This window comes from Rattus norvegicus, chromosome 16 (assembly GCF_036323735.1).
Source record: "Rattus norvegicus strain BN/NHsdMcwi chromosome 16, GRCr8, whole genome shotgun sequence".
NCBI lineage: Eukaryota > Metazoa > Chordata > Mammalia > Rodentia > Muridae > Rattus > Rattus norvegicus.
In genome coordinates, this window is record NC_086034.1 from 15,879,201 (window position 1) to 15,902,794 (window position 23,594).

The 23,594-nt window shown below is 37.1% G+C and overlaps 1 long non-coding RNA gene across 1 annotated transcript in view; it reads left to right on the forward strand.

The window, feature by feature from the left end:
• LOC120097391 (uncharacterized) overlaps nucleotides 1-23,594 on the forward strand; it is an 82,298-nt gene that overhangs the window by 49,846 nt on the left and 8,858 nt on the right. Inside the window, exon 6 of the long non-coding RNA XR_005494757.2 lies at nucleotides 18,537-18,605. This is a non-coding gene — a long non-coding RNA (uncharacterized LOC120097391). The remainder of the gene's footprint in view (nucleotides 1-18,536; nucleotides 18,606-23,594) is intronic.

The window sequence follows — 23,594 nt, forward strand, 5'->3', positions numbered from 1 at the left end:
AAAGCATAGGTTGTGATATTCTGAATGCTGCTTCTGTGCAAAACACAAAAAAAAACAAAAATCTACCAGTATTCTTAACTCTACCTACAATAACTGGATCCTGTTCCTATTTGTATAGCATGAATGATTAAAAACCACATTTGATAGATTTCAGTGATAAGAAATGTTCACAGAGGGCAAAAAAACATTTTTAAGAAACGCTTTCTTTAGGCTGTATTTTTCTGTATATTTTGATGCTAGGTTCCTGAACAAGAAATGCTCCAGACCTTCTATCCTCATTTTAGAAAAACAAAAGAAATTAATAAATATTTGGAAACATGTTTAGAAATGTGGCCAGAGGCTTTCCTGACTCTGTATCAAGAACTGTAGATAAGACGTCATAGAGACTGTAACTTCCTTTATATTAAATTGACCTGTATCAATTGCATATATTAATAAAACTCTGTGTGGATTTAGATAAATGAAAATAGCATATACTTATACTTCATGCCTTCCTTTATTCATACAACCCACATAACTTTTGAAACCATGTGAATTCACTAGTCATCCCCAAATGCTAGCCCACTTCTCAAAGTTTCCACGTGTGAGAGAACATGCAAACATGTCTTTCTATATTTGGGTTATTCCACCTCATATAACATCATATATATACACAAATTACTAAGGCTTGACTTCAGTTTTCTTCAGTACTACAGATGGTCATGATGCAGGTCTGATACGTGGCTCTTCCTTCTCTTGGAGGGTTCTACTGTCTCCCTAATCTGAGAGCCATGGAGTCAGGAATCTCTCTGAAAGCTGTGTCACTGTTGGATTAGACATTTACTCTACCACATTGCTGCTACTATCAAGATGATTGGGCAGAGAAACCTATGTGTGTTTTATATTCTTTAGATTCCAGGCTGAGCAATGTTACATCCACTGACTAAACTTGATACGGAGGCTAATCCCTAGTGTGATTTCTCACCATTCATATTAATTTCATCTATGCCACAGAGCAGGTTCCATTGTTTACTGGAGACATTTTCTCCTCCCATGTGCCTAAGCTGCTGAAAGTGTCTCTTCTGTGGTTTGAAGGGTAGATTTGTTTCAGGCTAAAAAAAAAAGGAATTGCTTTCCTCAGGGGTAAAAAGATTTGTTAAGGTTGCTACCAAAGACCTTAAAGTCTTAGCTTTGTAAGCCTATGGCACTGAAGGTGTGACAGAGATTCACTGTGTATACGAAGTCCCCCTGTGCCACTGTCACCCCAGCCAGACCCATGGGGATGAAGTATTCAAGGAGTGAGCGCCACAGTACATGAAAAACTCACCCTGAGTGCTGCGTCACAAGTGACAAATGTCTACTTGGATTTGTGCTTATCTTCTTATTAGTCACACTGATGAGCTTGTAGCAAGGCAACTGGTCATCTGGGAATTTGCAATTGTGTGGGTCTGGTTGATTGGAGACATTGCTCATGTAATTTCGGAGGGACACATTCAGTTGGGGGTTTTATAAGACACCACACTTTCCCACTGTTTATGGTGCTTGTTCTCTTTATGTTGAAAATCACATTGGTGACTATGATGACAGAATTGGTTTCTGTAATATCCATAAGAGTTATAAGTGCCCAGAGTTACGGAGAGTGGGTTTCATGCTTACCTACAAGAAAGAGTTTTAAGCCACTAGGATAGACTGACAATGACTTTTATTTATTAAGACAAGTCTTGGGGGCTGGAGAGATGGCTCAGTGGTTAAGAGCACTGACTGCTCTTCCAGAGGTCCTGAGTTCAAATCCCAGCAACCACATGGTGGCTCACAACCATCTGTAATGCTCATATAAAAATAAATAAATAAATCTTAAAAAAACAAAGACAGAGTCTTACAGCGTCTAATATTTCTTAAGCTGACCCAGAACATTGTAATACACACTTCTCTCAAACTCATGGAACTTCTGTGTCAGTCTCACAAATGCTGGGATTACATGAGCCACCACATTCACCATGCAATGAAACACTGAGCTCTCAAGGCTGTCAGTATTACATTTGGATAAACATTGTAAGTAGCTGTTTTTATGTTTCCTCTAAAGTTTATAATCTGATAAACTTTAAGAAAGCACATCCCCCTTTTCAATGTTATATAAGAAAGCAAATCATACCTCCAAGTTCTCTCCTTCCAGGCTTGTTTTTGTTACTTAAATTATAACCTTAAACATAACAGTATTCAACAAAAAGGAAGCTTCCAGAAGTCAAACATCGCTTTTCACCTCTTGGATTCTCACTGTTTTTATCAACTACTTTTAGCTTAGTAAAAGGCTGCCATTGAAATGATACGTACCTTACTATCAAGTTCGTATCTTGTATAATAATTTCCAGTAATTACATGGAATAAATGACTTTGAAAAACTCTGCTCCATGTGTAAAAGCCACACCCATCAACTTCTCTATTAATTTACATGCAAGTTTTAGAAATATTATAATAATTGCTACAGCCAAATGCCTCCATTTCTTGGCTTCGCCAAGAACTTGAACTCAATATTCTTTATCATAGTGATTTGTGTATTATGATGTCGCACAGTATAGCTACTGTTCTATCCTGTGGGCACTGCTTGTATTGATGCCCTATAGCTGCAGTAACAGTAAAGTGAACAAAATGGTTTGTCTAAACAGACATGACCATGCTTCCTCGGAGGCTGTGTAGGATCTCTTCTTGTCCCTTTAGCTATGGACCCCGGAATGTTAGCCATGGGACGTTCCTGGTTTCCAACGCTCTTGCTGTAATTACTGCTCAGTTATCACAATGTATGCTCCCTTGTGTCTCTTTCTGTAGACATACTTTCTTCTAATACGGACAACAATCATACAGACTTATATGTCTCGCATGACCTCTTTCAACTTGATTACATCAATGAATACTATGTCATTCATAGGTGCCGAAGAGCTAGAGTTTCAAATTTACCTTTTATGGACACAATCTAATCGGTAATATCTGTCAAGATGGAAATGCTAACAATTCGGCAGGGGAGAGAAGAAACCCTTATATATTGTGGTTTTTTTTTTACAAAAAAAATCTATATTTACAAAAGCATGGCAGTATTGTACAAGTAAGAATGGGAGTTTGTTACATGTACTAGGGTTGTTTGACACCATAGGTGGGAGCATGCAGTGCCTGGAGTGTGAGGCGTGAAGGCACAGGGGATTTGCAGGGCAGTAATCTGAAGATCTGCCAGAGATGCTGGCCAGCCTGAGCCATCCAGTAATGATAAGAACTGGGGAAACAAATGCCCGGAACTTTCACGTTTTAAACACCTAGCAGCATCTTTTGAGTGACATTCAACTATCAAGCACCTAGGGCAGTGAGCAGAGGGAAACCTGAAGTGATGATTCCAAGTGACAGAGGAAATGCTCAATATAGCTCATGTAGTGGATGTTCACAAAATAATTAGAAGAAAAGTAGTTCATAACCTTTAAAATTTAAAATAAATTCATTTTGAAACTCATTATTAAGTAACAGAATAGTATGGTAATAACATCTGTTATATTATTTTAAAAGAAAGTTATTGGTAAAGTCAACTTTTAAAGCTAAATTTACTTGATTTGGTATTTTCTTTTGTATGATGTTTCCTTCTGTATTTCTATTTAGTGAGGCATGAATTCTCAACATGGATGTTTTTTAAAAAAGTGGATTATAAAATAGGAAGTCTGGCCTTTGCTAAATAAATGTTCATTAAAAATATATCTAGATAAACATGATCATGATGATGTAATAGGATTTTATGGCTCTACAGAAAGTATAAGAAAACATTGGTAGCAGGTGAGTCATGCTCATTAACGTGTCTCAGGTATACATTAGTACTAGCAACTCCGTAGCAATGAAGAAGAAGGGGAATAAAGCAGATGACAAGAAACAGCACAGCACTTGGTGCCTAATTTCTCTCCACAACATCACTTAATCCCTGAGTGATTCACTGAATGATCTAAACATGCTGACTGGCCTGTAGTCCCGATTAACTTCATAAGACTTTCTACTTAACTGTGTACTGGTCTATTTATGGACATCAAAAGTCCCTCCCCTGTTTTATAACCGTGTTCTATGCCTTTTGTTTTCATTCATTCTTTTATACACACAGATCCATATTTCAAACATATTCTGCTCATTTATACTTTGCCTAGTTTCATAATAGTATATTTTAATAGCCAAAGTTTTTTTTTTCATTTCAAGTGAGTCTAAATTATAGTTTTAAATTTGACGTACAGGTAGAGTATTTTAAATCCTATTTATAAACCATCTGGAACTGAATGTCATCAATAATTCCTTTGTTGCCTTTGATAAGTGCCAGAATTTAGATTTCATTTTTACTTAATTAAAATATAATTGTGTAATTTCACTCTCTGTCTCTGTTCTCCCTGCCCCTTCTATGTCCCTTCCATTCCCACTCCAAATTCACAGCTTCCTTACCCTTAAAACATGGCTCTTAACCTTACTAACACAGCGACCTTTTAATACAATTCCCATGCTGTGGTTAACCTCTTCAATAAAATTATTTTCACTTATGTTTCATAACTTTAATTTTGCTGTTATGAACGCTAATGTAAATATTCACATTTTTCTCATGCTTTTAAGTGACCCCTGTGAAAAGGTCATTTGACTTTCAAGAGGTCTCAATTAACAGGTTAAGAAACCATTGCTTTAAAATACTTTTTGCATGCAATTGATTCTGATCACAATTTCCCCTCCCCCAACCCTTTCTAAATCGTCCAGACCACCAACCCATGCAATTCCACTTACATTCTCCTTTTAGAAAAAGAACAGAGAAAAACAAAGCAAAACAATTTTTTCAAAGCATACACAAACAGGTAGCACACAAAACCACAAAACCCCTAAAAACTCAAAATCAGAAACCATAATATACAGCATAATTCTTTAACAATTCTTGTTATATGTACATATAATAAAATAAAATAATCATATAACCTGCTGAAATCACTCCCCATTTCTGTGATTCTAAGGTTGGATACTGTGTTTCAATATTAGATAACCAATTGGGAGGTCAGATGTTCTCTATATTTTGATTGGCTGCGGCCTTCTGTAACAGTTTCCTGCAATAAGAAGCTTCTGTGATAAACAATGAGTGCTATACTTATCTGTGGGTATGGGGCTATATGGAAATCTATAATTATCCATAATTTGGTTTTAATTATAGTATAGAAAATAATCCATGTTTATTTATTCTATGAGGTAAGCATCCTTTTTGAGACAAAATTTCTTATCAAATTTCTGTAATGCCTTGGGTGACTAAAACCTAGTTCTGAGAATGTCTTTTTATTTATGCCAAAGTATGACAAAAGGAAAAACAAATCTTAGAATGATCTGTGATGCTTACATCTCCTTGATCCTTGAATGTGGTCAACAAGAATATCATTTTGGAACATAAGATAAAGTCATGTATTATTGTCTGCCATTTTCAAGGCAGAATCCCATTCTGAGCATTGATATCACACATCAAACCAGCACTATTTGTCATAAATTCAGTTACAATACAGAAAAACACATTATTGTTCAAAAATCTAAGAAAAGACTAAATGGCTTTTAAAAATAGTAATATTTTATTCCTTTCAAATTTATTATTATTATTATTATTATTATTATTATTATTAACCTTTTTTAAACTCCAGTCATTATTACCCTCCAAGTCTATGGTCCACCTTCCGACAGTCCCTCATATAATTCTTCCTTCCCTCTCCCCAAGATGCCTCCCCACCTCACCAGACCTACCCACTTCTTGAGGCCTCAAATCTCTCCAGGATTAGGTGCATCTTCTTTCATTGAGGCTAAACCAGGAAGTCCTCTGGTATGTATGCATCAGGGGGCCTCATATCAGCTCCTGTATGCTGCCTGGTTGGTGGCTCAGTGTCTGAGGCATCTCGGGGGTCCAGGTAATTTGTGACTACTGGCCTTCCAATGGGGTCACCCTCTTCCTCAGCTTCTTCCAGCCTTTCCCTAATTGAACGACAGGGATCCCCAGCTACTGTCCATTGGTTGGGTATAAGTATTTGCATCTGACTCTTTCAACTGCATGCTGGGGCTCTTGGAGGGCAGACATCTAGGCTCCTGTCTGTAAGCACACCATAGCAACAGTAATAGTGCCAGGCCCTTGAGCATCCCATTGAGCTGGACTGCATTTTGGGCCAGTCCCTGAACTTCCTTTTCCTCAGTCTCTTCTCCATTTTTGCCCATGCAATTCTTTTAGACAAGAACAATTCTGGGTCAGAGTTTTTGACTGTGGGATGGAAACCCCATCCTTCCACTTGATGCTCTCATTCTACTGGAGATAATCTCTACAAGTGCTTTCTCCCCACTGTAGGTCATTCCATTTAAGGTCCCTCCAAAGAATCCTGAGCATCTCTCACCTTCCAGGTCTCTGGTGCACCATAGAGCAGCACCCTCTACCTCCTGAGGTTGCCTATTTTCGTTCTTTTTGCTGGCATTCAGGGCTCCACTTCTGTTCCCCACCACCACCACCAATACCTGATCATGTTGCCCTTTTTCTCTCCCTGTCCCTTCTCCAACACAGATCCTTCCTTCCCTTTGCTCCCCATGATTACTTTCTTCTCCCTCCCAAGTGGAATTGAAACATCTTTGCTTGGGCCCTTCAGCTTGTTAACAGTCTTAAGTTCTGTGTATTGTATCTTAGGTATTCTGTACTTTCTTGGTTAATATCAACTTATTAGTGAGCACATATCATGCATGTCCTCACTAAGGATGATATTTTGTAGTTCATCCTTTCATCCTCAAAACTCATTAAGTCCTCACTCTTAATAGCTGAATAGTATTCCATTGTGTAAATGAACCACATTTTCTGGATTTGTTCTAGCATTTGTGGGACATCTGGGTTGTCTCCAGCTTCTAGTTATCATAGATTAGGTTGCTCTGAACATAGTGCATGTTCCCCTGTGGTATGGTGGGACATCTTTTGGGTATATGTTCAATAGTGGTATAGCTAGGTCTTCAAGTAGATCTATTTTCAATTTTCTAAGGGAACCTCCAGATTGATTTCCAGAGTGGTTGTCCATATTCTTTCCAATATGGGTTGTGGACACCCGAGTTTTTATCTTAGCTGTTTGGGTTTTTTGGAGGAGAACTTCTTCAGTTCTTTATATACTTTGGTTATTATCCCTCTATCAGATGTGGGGCAAGTGAAGATTTTTTCCCAGCCTGTGGGTTGCCAATTTTTCCTATTGACTATATCCTTTGCCTTACAGAAGCTTTTCAGTTTCATGGGGTCCCATTTATCAATTCTTGATCTTAAAGTCTAAGCCATTGGAATTCTGTTTAGGAAATTTCCCACCAGGCCAATGAGTTCAAGGGTCTTTCCCACTTTCTCTTCTATTAGATTCATTGTATATGATTTTATGTTGAGGTCCTTGTTCTACTTAGACTTGAGCTTTGATCAAGGTAGCAAATATGGATTTATTTTTATGTTTCTACACATCAACTACCAGTTAGACCAACACCATTTATTGATGACACTTTCTTTTGTCCATTGTATATTTGTGGCTTCTTTGTCAAAGATCAAGTGTCCATAAGTATGTGGTTTTATTTCTGGATCTTCAGTTATAATCCGTTGATCAACCTATTTATCTCTGTATCAATAGCATGTGGTTTTTGGCACCATTTCTCTGCAGTACAGTTTGAGATTAGGGATGGTGATTCTCACAAAAGTTCTTTTACTGTTTAAAATTTTTTTCGCTATCCTGTGTTTTTGTTTTTCCATATGAAACTGAGAATGGCTCTTTCCATATTTTTGAAGAATTGTTTTGAAGTTTGATGGGGATTGCATTGAATCTGTAGATTTCATTTTGGTAGAAAGCCCATTTTTATTACCTTAATTCTACCAATCCATGAGCATGGGTGATCTCTCCATTTTCTGCTGTCTTCTTCCACTTCTTTCTTGAGAGAACTGAAGTCCTTGCCATACAGTTCTTTCACTTATCTGGTTAGAATTACCCTACGATATTTTATATTACTTGTGACAATTGTGAAGTGTGCTGTTTCTCTAATTTCTTTCTCAGCTAGATTATCATTTATACAAAGTCTACTGATTTATTTGAGTTCATTTTATATCCACCGACTTTGCTGAAGTTGTTTATCAGCTGTAGAAATTCTCTAGTAGACTTTTGGAGGTTACTTATGTATACTATCATATCATCTGCCAATAGTGATACCTTGGTTTCTTCCTTACCAATTTGTATCCTCTAGATCTCCTTTGGTTATCTTATTACTCTAGCTAGAAGTCATTAAAAACCTCCCAACTCAAAACCACCCAGGACCAGATGGCTTTACTGCAGAATTCTACCAGACTTTAAAAGAAGAGCTAACACCAACACTCCTCAAACAATTCAATAAAACAAAAACAAAGGAACATACTTAATTCATTCTATGAAGTCACAATTACTCTGACAACTAAAGTACACAAGGCCCAACAAAAAAATAGAACTTCAGACAAATTTTACTTATGATTATCGATGCAAAAATAATCAATAAAATTATTGCAAACAGAATCCAAGAACACATCAAAATGATCATCGAGCATGATCAAGTAGACTTCATCCCAGGAATGCAGGGATTATTCAATATATGAAAATCCATCAAGGTAATCCACTACATATACAAACTCAAGATAAAAACTACATGATCATCTCATTAGATGCTTAAAAAAAAATTGACAAAATACAACAGACGTTAATGAATTTAAGGCCCATACCACAACACAATAAAAACAGTATACAGCAAAACAACAGCCAATATGAAATCAAGTGGAGAATTAACTTGAAGCAATCCCACTAAAATCAGTGACAAGACAAGGATGCTCACTGTCCCATTATCTACTCAATATAGTTACCCAAAGTTCTAGATAGAGCAATAAGACAACAAAAGGAGGACAATGGGATACAAATTGGCCTTTCAAATTTTTATTGTCTACGTGAACACAGTATCTTTCACATCTAAAAGCAAAAATCCATCAGTTGTTTTCAAATTTTAATAAATTTGTTTTCCCTCTCTGAAGCTATTTTTCTTTTAAATTAATTCAGTTATTTTTAATAGTGTATGTTTGTGACTCCATCTGTCCTATATTAGATGTAATATGTCAGACCTTATTTCAGGAAGAGGTCTAAATCTTACCTCTGTTGGCACCAATAAACACAGCTTCTTTTTTCTGATTGATTCATCTTTGTACAAATATATTTAACACATGGCAATACCCCAGGATTTAGCCGAAAATCTTTTTCCAGAGCTTATTAATTTTTTGAAATCAGAACCAAAGAATCCCAAGTGTCAGCCAATTACACCAGCCCTTCCTAACTATTTGAATGCCCCAAGATTCTAATGTTAGAAATTTCCCACAATAATACTTAGATGTTTTTAGATCTCCTTTGTTTCTTTCCCCATCCAATAATAAATCACTGTATTTTATGTGAATACCAGGTTACCATGTACCTAAAAGAGTTTTTAATTTTTTACCATACACATTTGCTAGAAATCATTAATTTGAAAAATTAATACTCAAAAATAAAATATTTAAGAAAGTAATATTTATTGCTTAGCCAAACATACAATTTATGGTTGGGTTGCAAAAAGGTGTTTGCAGCATGTGAAGTCTCAGAATTTTTACCTGAAATTTCTTAGTATACAAGCCAATAAATCCAACATGTCTAATGAAAAACAAAATATTATATCTAAGGGAAAATGCACTTATTTCTGTAATTATGTAATGTTATATAACCAGAAATAGCTTCACAACAGGTATAAAGAACAGGTCGTTCAGAGTGATTCAAGCAGATAAGAACAATCTGAAGGACCTTTATTATGAACACAAGAAGTTCATGGAACATTCAAAATAGACATAAACAGAAATAAGATGCATGGAAAATACTTTATGCACATTTATACTCTGCATATATTTTGAAGCACTTGGTTATGGTTTCTTCTTTGAAATTTGGAATTATCTTCTTTTAACTAGCAGTTATTTTTCCATATTAAATGTGTAGGCATATTTCTGTAAACATGAATATATGCAGAAATCATGGCATATGTGTTCTCAATAAAGGGATATTTCATAATTTCATAAACATGACTTTTGACCCCATTAAATTGTCATGGGAAATGATTAATAGAAGACATTCTTTATTTCTCTTAAACCATTAGCATTACTAGAAAGAAAGATGTAGTTAGAGTTACAAAAAAGAAAATACAGTTTAACTTCCAAAGGAAAAAGAAGCTGCCAAAAAATAAATAAATGATAAATTTCTCTATAACACTGTCCCTCGGAGTAAAGAGACAAAGATCACACATACTGTTAGAAGCACTTGGTCAGTGAGAATAAGATGTTGAGTGATATTGAACATGAGCTATGCACGTTGGAATTGCCAGCTAACCAAACTACCTGAAAAAGAGTAGTGCCTGAATGCTGAGGAACACATCATGTAGAAGGAGTTTCCCATCTCTATCTACATCAACAATTTAGTGTACACTGATTTATAACACAGAGAAAAATATTTTTAAAAACTCTTAATATTTATTTTGTCTTGCCAAAACATTGATATTCTTCAAAGCTATAAAAATAACTAACAAAGTAATCCCACTTTTAAACTAATAGCCAATGAAAATAAGATATTGATTACAAAGGAATAGCTCTCCTCCTATACTGTTTATAGCATCATTCGAAATAACTCAGACATCGAATGAATATAAAAGTATGTTGACATATGACTATGACTAGAGAAGGTGTGTAAACAGGGGGGTGTGATAGAACCCTATAACGGAGGGAAATCTGTAATTTCTGATCACACAGATAAATCTGGAAAACATTGTTCAAAGTAAAGTAAATCAGATATAGCAAGGACAACACTGGGTAATTTAAGTCATATGTGGGATTAAAAGTAGTACTTTCAGGGACAGAGAATTGAAAGACTGGCTGCCAAGGGTGAGGGAAATGGGAATACCTTGGGCGGATTTTCAGTGTTGAAGGTTGAATGATCTCCAAGGCTCTAATGCACAGCATAAGGACCACTGTTAACCAACTGGATCATAAACTTGAAATTTTCATCACCACACACATCAAAAAGTGACAATACAATGTGATGTTTACATTAATTATCTTCACTGCAATGATTGTTTTATAATATGTTATATTAATTATGTTGCCTTATTTCTGAACATTTTCTATGAAGTTGACAAGAAGTAGCACATTTCATGGATCAGAAGTCACAACGCCTCCTCTGGATGTTCTCTGGCCAGACTTACAAAATGCCAGATTTATTTTTCTTCAGTTAAAAAAAAACATTTCCAAACAAAGAAATGAATTGTTTACATAATTCAGCTCTGCCAAAATGTAACTGAATTTGAAATTTCCATGTTTCCGTGTACACTGTTGACCTGGGTATATGCTCCTTGCTACTCTGGACCATTCATGACCCTTTCTCATTCAATAATGATACTTCAAGTTTCTCCATTTTTTTATTCAGTAGTCATACTCCTTTTTCCCCTATCTTCCTCCTCTTCACATTTCTCTTCTGCTATCAGATTGCATGGACAGGCAGCTCTTCTTTTAACATATGCATAACATGAAATTTGTAGAGACACATGTGGCATATCATGCAATCATGACCACAATGTCTTATGACAAGGTAGACAGACTTTCAAGGAATTAGACACATGGAAGCTTAGGGTCATTCCTGGAAATTCTATTGTAACATTCACTTCTAGATATTCCACAAAATGAAATGTGTGTGCGTGTGTGTGTGTGTGTGTGTGTGTGTGTGTGTGTGTGTGTGTGTTATACTTCAAGTTCAAATGAGCAAATGTTATAATTTTATAAATGGCATAAAGAAATTAACCCAGAAGTTCAGTAAAAATTTACTGTTTAGAATAACTTGGCAAACATACATTTTAGATCTCTAACTTACTTTACAAAATAAAGCCAAACACACTGTGGTAAGAAGTGGGTGTCTAATATATAGCTCAAAAGAATGCTTTTATTTTTACCATGTTAATATATTTTTAAAGTAGTTAGTATAAAATGGATCAAATGATTCAAAACAACCAGAATATATGCCACAAATATATGTGGCATATCTTATAATAATTAAAATTTCAAATACATTAAAATAATATATATCATTAGAATAGTGCCTCAATCTATCACATACGTTGTACTGGGAAATAGAATTGTCTTTTTGGTTTATGAAAGAATGATAATCTTAATTTTAACCAAGGAACAGGGATTAAAATAAAATGAAGTTCTACTTGCCTTATCAAATCTTATCAAATAAAAGGTCTAAAACATATAATGAATATTTTCAGCTTCAATAAATATAACAAATACTTAGTGCCTCTCAGCTCAAATGGAGGCTGTGGCAGTTTCCAAGCTTAGGATAAAATACGGAAAGAGAAAATCCAAAATTTAAAGAGGAGGCCCCACTGGAATTAGGAACGTTTACTAAAAATACTGTTTTATTATATACTAGTTTGCATAGTGAAATCAGAATAACATTTCATGTCCATTGTGGTCTCCCTTCAAATTTATAACTCAAATCTAAACATGACAATACAGCAGATAAAGTACCCTGAGGGAATTATGCACAATGTTTGATTGCAATTTTAAAAAGTTGTCATGGTCTTTGTTATCCTTTTTCAAAATTTTATTTACTTATTTTTATACTCCAGATTTTATTCCCTTCCCAGTCCACACTCCAACTGTTCCACATCCCATACCTCTCCCCACCTCGTCTCTCCAAGAGGACATCCCTGCCTCCAGCCCCTACACTACCAGACCTCTAAACTTCTGGGGCCTCCAGTCTTTTGAGGGTTAGGTGTATCTTCTCTGATTGAACACAGACCCGGCCATCCTCTGCTGTATATGTGTTGGAGCCCTCATATCACTTGTTGTATGCTGCCCGGTTGGTGATTTAGTATCTGAGAGATCTCACGGGTTGAGGTTAATGGAGACAGACTGCTGGTCCTCTTACAGGGTTGCCCTCTTATTCAGCTTCCTCCAGGCTTTCCCTAATTCAACCAGAGAGGTCAGCACCTTCTGTTCATTGGTTGGATACACATATCTGCATTTGACTCTTTCACCTGTTTGTTGGATCTTTTGAAGGAAAATCATGATAGGTCCTTTTTTGTGAGCACCCAATAGTTTCAGTAATGGAGTCAACTCTTGGGGCCTCTGCTTGAGCTGGACCCCACTTTGGCCTGTTGCTGGACCTTCTTTTCCTCAGGCTCTTCTCCTTTTTTCTCCCTGTATTTCTTTTAGACAGGAAGAATTATGGATCATAGTTTTGACTGTAGGATAGCAACCCCATCTTTCACTTGATAACTTGTCTTTCTGCTGGGGCTGGGCTCAATAAGTTCCCTCTCCTCTCTGGAGAGCATTAGAACTTAGAGTTTCTCAAGAAAGAAATTAAAGATCTCAGAAAATGAAGAGATTCCATGCTCATGGATAGTCAGAATTAACAGAGTAACCATGACCACCCTACCAAAGGCAATCTACGGATTCAATGCAATCCCCATCGAAATCCCAACACAATTCTTCAAAAACATGGAAAAAGCAATTCTCAAATTCATCGGAAAGGCAACTAACCCAGAATAGCAATTCTTAACATTAAAGAATGGCTGGGGGAATGACCATCCCTGATCTCAGGCTCTGTTATAGAGCAATAGTGATAATAAGTGCATGGTATTGGTACAGAGACAAACAGGTTGATCAAAGGAATAGAATTGAAGTCCCAGAAATAAAACCACACACATACACACACTTAATCTTTGACAAAGAATCCAAAAATATACAATGGAAAAAAGAAAGCATCTTCAATAAATGGTGCTGGTCTAACTGGCTGTCTGTATGTAGAAAAATGAAAATAGACCCCTATTTGTCACCAGGCACAAAATTCAAGTACAAGTGGATCAAGGACCTCAACATAAAACCAGATATACTCAATCTAATAGAAGAAAAAGTGGAAAAGAGCCTTGAATTCATTGGCACATTAGAAATTTCCTGAAAGGAACTCCAGTGACTCATACTCTTAAGACCAAGAATTGATAAGTGGGACCTCATGAAACTGGAAAGCTTCTGTAAGACAAAGGACATAGTCAATAAGACAAATCAGCAACTTACAGATTGGAAAAAAACTTCACTAATCCTACATCTGATAGATGGTTAATATCCAAAATATATAAGGAACTCAAAAAGCTAACCACCAAAATAATAATAATAATAATAATAATAATAATATAATAAAATAATCCAATCAAAAATGGGATATAGAACTAAACTGAGAATTCACAACAGAGGAATCTCAGATAGCTGAGAAACACCTGAAGACATGTTCAAAGTCCTTGGTGATCAGAGAAATACAAATTAAAATGACCCTGAGATTCTACCTTACACCAGTGAGAATGGCTAAGATCAAAACCTCAGGTGACAACACATGCTGGTGAGGATGTGGAGAAGAAGGAACACTCTTTCATTGCTGATGGGACTGCAAACTGGTACAACCACTCTGGTAATCAATTCAGAAGTTTCTCAGAAAATTGAAAATAGACCTACCTAAGACCCAGAAATACCACTCTTGGCAATATATCCAAAAGATGCCCCGTCATATCACAGGGGCACATGTTCCTCTATTTCATAGAGGAGGCCTTATATGTGATAGCCAGAAGGTGGAAACAAGCCAGATGTCCTAAGACAGAAGAATGAATAGAGAAAATGTTCATTTACACAATGGAATACTACTCAGCTATTATGAACAAGGATATCCTGAGTTTTGCAAGCAAACAAATGGAACTAGAACATATCATCCTGAGTGAGGTAACTCAGACACAAAAGGACATGCATGATATGTTCTTATTAATAAGTCGATATTAACCCAAAAAAAGTACAGTATACCCAAGATACATTCCACAGAGCTCAAAAAGGTCAAACAAGCTGAAGTGCCTAAGTGAGGATGCCTCAGTTCCACTTGGGAGGGAGAAGAAAGCAACCACAAGAGGGGAGGGAGGGACAGGGGAGGAAAAGGGGATGGAGGTACGGAGAGAGGGGAATATAATCTGGTATTGGGTTGGGGAAAAGTACTGAAGCCCTAAGGGCAAGCAGAAAGAATGGAAACAGTTGGCCTCAGGAGGGAGGAGGTTGAGAGAACCCTCCAGAATGGGCCAGAGACCTAGGAAATAAGAGAATCTCAGGACTCAATATCAAGGTTTTGAAAGATAAAAATATTGAAAAGTTTTACAGCATGAGGAATTTAGTTAATAACAGTGTTCTAAGCTCTTTAAAATAGCTAAAGATTTCATTTAAAATATGTTCATCATTAAAGTAATTTAATGCCATATATAGTTAGTTAATAATTTTACAACCTATATACAGATATAAAAGAGATAATATTGCATACCATAATATGATTTTCCTAGTCAACCAAAAACTTTTAATAAATTGTAGAACTGTCATGAATAATAAGACCCTAAAAGAACAGTATGAACCTAACGGCCTGGATTGAGTAGTAAAATGGGAGAAAGGACATTACGAAAAACTGGTGAAAATCAAAGTGTAGCCTGATCTTCTTCTCTCTGTCTCTGTCTCTCTGTCTGTCTCTCCCTGCTTCTCTTTGTCTATCTATGTCTCTGTTTCTGTCTCTGTCTCTCTGTTTCTCTGTTCCCCCCCATGAGTGTTTGTGTGTTTGTGTGTTTGTGTGTGTGTTTGTGTGTTTGTGTGTGTGTGTGTGTGTGTGTGTGTGTGTGTGTGTGTGTGTGTCCCTCCCTCCCTTCTTCTCTGTGCCCTTCTTTTTATAACCAGGTCTCACTCTGTACCCTACTCTGGCAACAGACTCATGATCTTCTTGCTTCCAGTTATATAACACCATACCCAGCCTAAAGACATCAATTTCTTAGAAGGAATGTGCCCTTTATGTAAGGTGTGATAATCTGGGAGAGGATATGAGAATTCTTTACACTACCTCAATGATTGTCCTCTACTCCTGTTCCATTTTTATTATATATTGATTGAACAAAATAAGGGTTTTTATTGAAATGTTTTCATTCATTTATTTAATGAACACAGGCTGTATTCACTCCCCCCATTTCTTTTTTCTTTTTTTTTTTTTCTTTTTTTGGTATCTTTTTTTTTCCATTTTTTCATCTTTATTAAATTGGGTATTTCTTATTTACATTTCAAATGTTATTCCCTTTCCCGGTTTCCAGGCCAACATCCCCCTAGCCCCTTCCCTCCCCTTCTATATGGTTGCTCCCCTCCCCATCCTCCCCCCACTACTGCCCTTCCCCCAACAATCCCGTTCACTGGAGGGTCAAGCCTTGGCAGGACCAAGGGCTTCCCCTTCCACTGGTGATCTTACTAGGCCATTCATTGCTGCCTATGATGTTGGAGCCCAGGGTCAGTCCATGTATAGTCTTTAGGTAGTGGCTTAGTCCCTGGAAGCTCTGGTTGCTTGGCATTGTTGTTCATATGGAGTCTCAAGTCCCTTCAAGCTCTTTCAGTCCTTTCTAAGATTCCTTCAAGGGGTCCCATTCTCAGTTCAGTGGATTAATGATGGCATTCGCCTCTGTATTTGCTGTATTCTGGCTGTGTCTCTCAGGAGAGATCTACATCCAGTTCCTGTCGGCCTGCACTTCTTTGCTTCATCCATCTTATCTAGTTTAGTGGCTGTATATGTGTGGGCCACATGTGGGGCAGGCTCTGAATGGGTGTTCCTTCTGCCTCTGTCCTAAACTTTGCCTTCTTATCCCCTCCTAAGGGTATTCTTGTTCCCCTTTTAAAGGAGTGAAGCATTCACATTTTGTTCATCCTTCTTGAGTTTCATGTGTTCTGTGCATCTAGGGCAATTCGAGCACTTGGGCTAATATCCACTTATCCATGTCACTCCCCCATTTCTTACCCACAGTTCTTTTTCTAAATCCATCTATTTTCCTCTCTTTGTAGCCTACATAAAAAGAGAAAGCATATATTTCTGTGTGACTTTCTGATTTCGGTAAACATCTGGAAAATGCTCAACAACCTTACGAATCATGGAAACACAAATCAAATCTACACTGAGATTTTATCTTATCCCAGCCATAAGTCTATCCTAAGTACAGAAAACAATAAAACAGAGCACAAGTAATAGAAAATATGGCCTCTCTACTCCTGGAAGCACTGTAATTTAATCCTACTATTGAAGAAATCAATAAGGAGGTTCAGAAAAATTCAAATATAAAACATATGATTCAATTCAGTGTGTATTCCCCAAAGAATTCAGGTAGGAATTATATAAAGAGATATGTGTGTGTATGTGTTTACCTTGGCATAGTTTACAGTAGAAATGTTGTACAATCAGTGACTATGATATCAATAAGTGAAAGGTGAAAGGACAAATGGAACTTGGTACATTTTCCCAAGTCATTAAAAATAAGAAATTTTCTAAAAAAAAAAAAGATGGAACTAGAAATCTAAAATTTTCTAAAGAAAATAATTAAATCTATAACACGATTTATATAAGAAAAATACAAGTATATCTGATAGTAGTAGTCTGCACGGTATTTTTTAGGAATTATGCAAACAGGACCCATCAGAAACAAAAGAACAGTCACAGACATGGGAGCCTATAAAATACAGATGTGCAGAATTGAAGCAAGAATTCAGCACATCTAAATAAGGAAAACTGTTCATATAAAGAAAGAGGAGAAATAAGAAGCCTCTGTGAGGTAAAATGATGCAATGAATTAGTTTTGAGATTGGTATAAATTATAAAATATTGACTCATACATAAAAATAAATTCAAATTACAGACACAATATGCCTTATTAAAAATAATAGTAACGGGAATCACACTGACCTGATGCTCCTGGCCAGAGACATCATTACAGAGTTTTATGTGGAAAAGCAGTTCAAATTATGAAGAAGGCCAGTTTATTTCACAATGCTGTCCCCTCAACTATGAACACTTGTGAACTAAATAGCCTATGCTTTAGTAACCACCTACCTCCACTTTACTAAACCAGCCCAATTCCTAACTGCATTCTAGATGCCTATCTAGATTTTTATCTATAGGTATAGACATAGATTTTTTTTCAAAACCTCCTTTTAATAACAGATTTCAAATGCTTTGCCCCTCCTTCTAGTCCACCACCTAAATGTAGGGGAGAAAAGGTAGTAAATAAGACAAGGGGGTGTGGACCTGTTTAGAAGTAGTTCTTTGGGGTGAGTTCAATCTCTATTATCAGGACACAGCAGCCCAGCACAGTAGTTTCAGAATACCACACATGAATCAGCAGCAGTGGTATGATCCAACAGAAACAGGGAGGCTTTCATTGAATTGGTACAAGTCAGTGGGAGCCGCCAGGACCAGCCTGGACACCAGGAGACGTTTTCTGGCATGCTTCTCTCAACGAACTGAAGATCAGTGAACACAAGACAAGGCAAGACAAGACACAAGACTATATCTAGCTTTGCAATGCTGTCACTTTCCACTGAGTCCTATTTATGCTCTCTCCAAACATCACATGTCTTCCCACAGGTCTTGACTCAGCAAAACACCATGTGAGTCTGCAACATCTGACATATCCAGGCACTTCCACTTCAACAGGTAAGTTTGGTTTACCCCCTCATCACAGAATATCCTCTTGCCCAAGATAGAGACCATTGCAAGAAGTCAAATTTGGTCAAAGCACAGAGAATAGTGATCCAGAATAGTCTCTTCCTAATTGATAGATCTGCTTCACCAGAGGCTCTGGTAACATACTAGAAGAGGGGGGCAGAAAGATTTAAAAACAAAACAGAGGATTCTGCTGTGAGATTGTGTCATCTAGAAATGCCAGGAAATCAAAAAATACGACTACCTAAAAAGACCTGAACAATGACAATATCAGTACAAACTAGCATGGGAGTAGGCAATCTCATAAAGCCCCGACCCTAACAAGGAACTACAGGCAAAGACAAAACGTTGAGAATAAGAAATATAGGGCTGGAGAGATGGCTCAGCGGTTAAGAGCACCCGACTGCTCTTCCAGAGGTCCTGAGTTCAATTCCCAGCAACCACATGGTGGCTCACAACCATCTGTAAAGAGATCCGGTGCCCTCTTCTGGTGTATCTGAAGACAGCTACAGTGTACTTATATATAATAAATGAATAAATCTTTAAAAAAAAAAGAAATATAGAGTCCTACCCAGGGATAAAGCCTTATCCAATTATCCAGTACTCTAAAATGAATTTTAAGGATTCAGAAAAAGAACACGTGTGGGAATCATGGACACAAATAATGTGTACTTTTTGTCTCCTTTTTCAGACAAGGCTCTGAAAGCCATAATGATAACATTTGACAGAGTTTACATGTTGCACACCATAGCTTGGTAGCAATTTAAGTGTTATGCTAGATGCTGAGGTATATGGGGGGAACAAAAATAATGATTGATGTTCATACTAAAGAGTGGGAAAAGTTGAATAATATGATAGATCATACTAACAAATAACCATACATTTAGGATCGTGAAGAGGCTCAGACTTACAGTAAAGGCATTCATTCTCTGCTGAGCTGAAGGACCTTAATTGAATCTTCAACCCATATGATGGAAGAGAAAAATGTACTCTTACCTCCACATATGAGTCACGGCATACACACATAAAAATAGCTACGCTTAGTACTAAAAATAAATATATGTATTTAAATATATTTAAAGTTATTAAGGCAAGATAAATGAAATACACAAAAAACAAAAGTTAAGAGATATGGTATATAAAACTAAGAAAATATGGTTTTAGGTCATTTTTATAGAAGGGAGTTTATAGATATACTTTAGGTACACATGGATTATACTTATTATAAATTTATATTATAAAATGTTTTCATATGTGGAATCAGGAGGAAAATAAACCTAAGTTGAAAGGGGAATTCTTGAAAGAGCGAATGAACTAGGGTTGAGAAGGGTCTGATGAGAGAGGAAAACGGGACTGACATTTCAGGCGTGCTATGTGCATATATGCAAAACTGCCAGGGATGCAGATATTGTAAAATTAATAATTGTAAAACAAAATAAGCTGGTGGCTGTCTGTCATAGCAGCGCAGGGATTTTAAAACAGGCAGTGGCGTTCCAAACATATGAATGTCTTCATCTTAAATTACCAAGCAAATAAACTATTTCCCACTGGGTCATTGATTTAATGGAGCTACTATACCTAGCAGCCATGCAAAACCGGCAAAGTCACATGATGGTTTCGTCCTTCTTGTGTAATATAAAGAAAATAAGAGTAAAATTGTGTAATTATGAAGAGAAAATGATAATTATGATTTGAGATGGTTTTACTGACTGCATTATCTCATTATTACTTAATTAATACAAAGATAAAATAATTTGTTTATAAAAAGGAAGGAGCAGGGGCTGGAGAGATGGCTCAGCAGTTTACTGTCAGAAGACTCACAACTACCTGTGACCCCAGATCCAAGGAATCCACTGCACTCACCTGGCCTCCACATGCACCCACACATATATGGCGTGCACACACACACGTACACACATACACAGATTCACATACTCATGAATGTGCACACACAATCAAATAAAAAATAAATCTAAAATAGAAGAACCAAAACATTGTTGACTCAAATATATATATATATATGTTTTCTACTTTGTATTTTTCGAAAATTATTAGCGAGCTGTTTCAATGTTATTGTTTTATTACTATTATCAGTACTATGGGCTAAATGCTGATAAATATTTCCCCTAGCTATGAAATAGGTCAGTCATCTCTCTCATGAGATATTTACAACTTATTTCATCAAAATTCAATATTTTTAAGTATCCTAAATTAATTCAGTCTAGACATAGTATTATTTTAGTAGAGGATAGCTTTCAAAAGGTATCTACAATAAATAACTTTTTCCAAATCCCAAATTTCTAGGCCAAAATAAGCATTCCTAGTGTTTCAGCATGTATGACAGCACACAAGTGATGTCTGAATGTCACCTCATAATGTGGACCAGGGCCACTAGTGGAGGCACTCAGCCTATGCCATATGTAATCACCATTGTTTGTTGGGTACTTTTGTGGCTCGGGTATCAGGGTAACTGGCCTCATAAAAATGGTTGGGCAATGATCTTTCCGCTTGATTCCTTTGGCCAGTTTACACACCAGGTTTTCAGGGAGTGTCTGGAGTTGTTGGTGGGACAAATGAGGTGGGGAAGGAAGGCTGCAGGAGAGCATCTGCTTAGTCTGTCCCTCGGATTGGGGGCAGAGAGGAAGGAGAGGGTGCATCAGGTGGCCTGCTACATAGTTGGCGATAAGAAGTGGGGAATGGAAATGGAACTGGAGGATGGGAAGGACAGTAAAAATTGCCTACCTCTCTTTATGACCAGTGTAGCCAGAGGTTTCCAGGAAAAGGCTCCCTCAGGTATTGGCTGGTGAGCCCAATTGTCAGGTTTTCCTGCTTTTAGGTGCTAATGACATAGATATATGTAGTTTGAACTTTGTTTATCACACTAAACCTCAACGGAATCTTTTAAAGATTTCACTTATTTATTTGTGTGTGTGTGTGTGTGTGTGTGTGTGTGTGTGTGTGTGTGTGTGTTCATAGATGAGAGGAAAGAGTACTGGACCAATTGTAGTGTATGAACTGTCTAATATATGTACTGTGAAACAAACTTCTGTCTTCTGAAAGATTGGGAAATGCTTTTATGTGACCCTTCTCTCTAATGCTCTATGCTAATTTTCAAAAATATTTTGTTTTCTTTATTGGATTATTCTTTTATTTACATTTCACACGTTATCCCTTTTCCAAGTTTCTTATCTATAAACCCCCTATCCCATCTCCCCTCTCCACTATTCTATGAGGATGTTCCCCAACTCAACCACCAACCCCTTCCCGACTTCCCGCACTGACATTCCCCTACAATGGGGGGGGTGTCCCCCACTAAGGGTTTCTCCTCCCATTGGTGCCCAACGAGGCCATCCTCTGCTACATAAGTACCTGGAGCTGTGGGTCTCTCCATGTATAGTCTTTGGGTAATGGTTCAGTCCCTGAGAGCCCTGGTGGGTTGGTATTGTTGTCCTTAAGAGATTGCAAACCCCTTTAGCTCCTTCAATCCTTTCTCTAAGTCCTCTAATGGGGACCACATTCTCATTTCAATGATTGGGTGTGAACATCCACCTCTGTATTTGCAATGCTCTAGCAGAGCCTCTCAGGAGAAAGCTATATCAGGCTCCTGTCAGCATGGACTTCTAAGCAACAACAATATTGTCCGGGTTGGTGGTTGTATGCATATGGGCTAGATTCTCAGTTTGGGCAGTCTATCTCCTCCTCAGAATATATTTGTTCCCTCTTCGAATAAGGACTGAAGCATCTGCGTGTTGGTTGTCCTACTTCTTGAGCTTCATGTGGTCTGTAGATTGTATCTTGGATAATCCGAGCTTTTGGGATAATATCCACATATCAGTGCGTGCATGACATTTTGTTTTGTTTTGTTTTGTTTTATTGTTTTGTTTTGTTTGTTTTTGTTTTTTTTCTGTGTGTGTGATTGGGTTACCTCACTCAGGATGATGTTTTTTAGTTTTATCCATTTGCTTATGAATTTCTGTACCCATTCTTCTGTTGAAGGACATCTGGATTCTTTCCAATTTCTTGCTATTATAAAAAATGCTGCTAAGAACGTAGTGGAGTATGTGCCCTTGTTATACGTTGGAGCATCTTTTGGGTATATGCCCCAGAGTGGAGTAGCTGGATCCTCAGGGAGTACTATGTCGAACTTTCTGAGGAACCTCCAGATTGATTTCCAGAGTACTTGTACCAGCTTGCAATCCCACCAAAAATGGAAGAGTGTTCCTCTTTCTCTACATCCTCACAGCATCTGCTGTGATATGAGTTTTTGATCTTAGCCATTCTGACTGGTGTGAGGTGGAATATCAGGGTTGTTTTAATTTGCATTTCCCTTATGACTAAAGATGTTGAACATTTCTTTAGGGGCTTCTCAGACATTTGATAGTTCTCAGCTGAGGATTTTTTGTTTAGCTCTTTACTCCATTTTTTAAAAGATGTATTTATTTATTTAATGTATCTGAGTACACTCAGACACACCAGAAGAAGGCATGAGATATCATAAAGATGCTTGTAAACCACCATGTGGTAGCCAGGAATTGAACTCAGGAACTCTGGAAAAACAGTCAGTGCTCTTAACAGCAGAGGCATCTCTCAAGCCCAGTACCCCATTTTTGTTATGGTGTTATTTAATATTCTGGGGTCTAATTTCTTGAGTTTATTGTATATATTGAATACTAACCCTCTATCAGATGTATGATTGGCAAAGATATTTCCCAATCTGTATGTTGCCGTTTTGTCCTAATGACAGTGTCCTTTGCCCTACAGAAGCTTTGAGGTTTTATGAAGTCCCATTTGTTGATTCTTGATCTTAGAATATAAGCCATTGGTGCTCTGTTCAGGAAATTTTCCCAAGCGCTCAGGTGATCGAGAATCTTTCCCACCTTTTCTTCTATTAGTTTGAGTGTATCTGGTTTGATGTGACGTCTTTGATCCACTTAAACTTAAGCTTTGTACAGTGCAATAAGAATGGATCAATTTGCATTC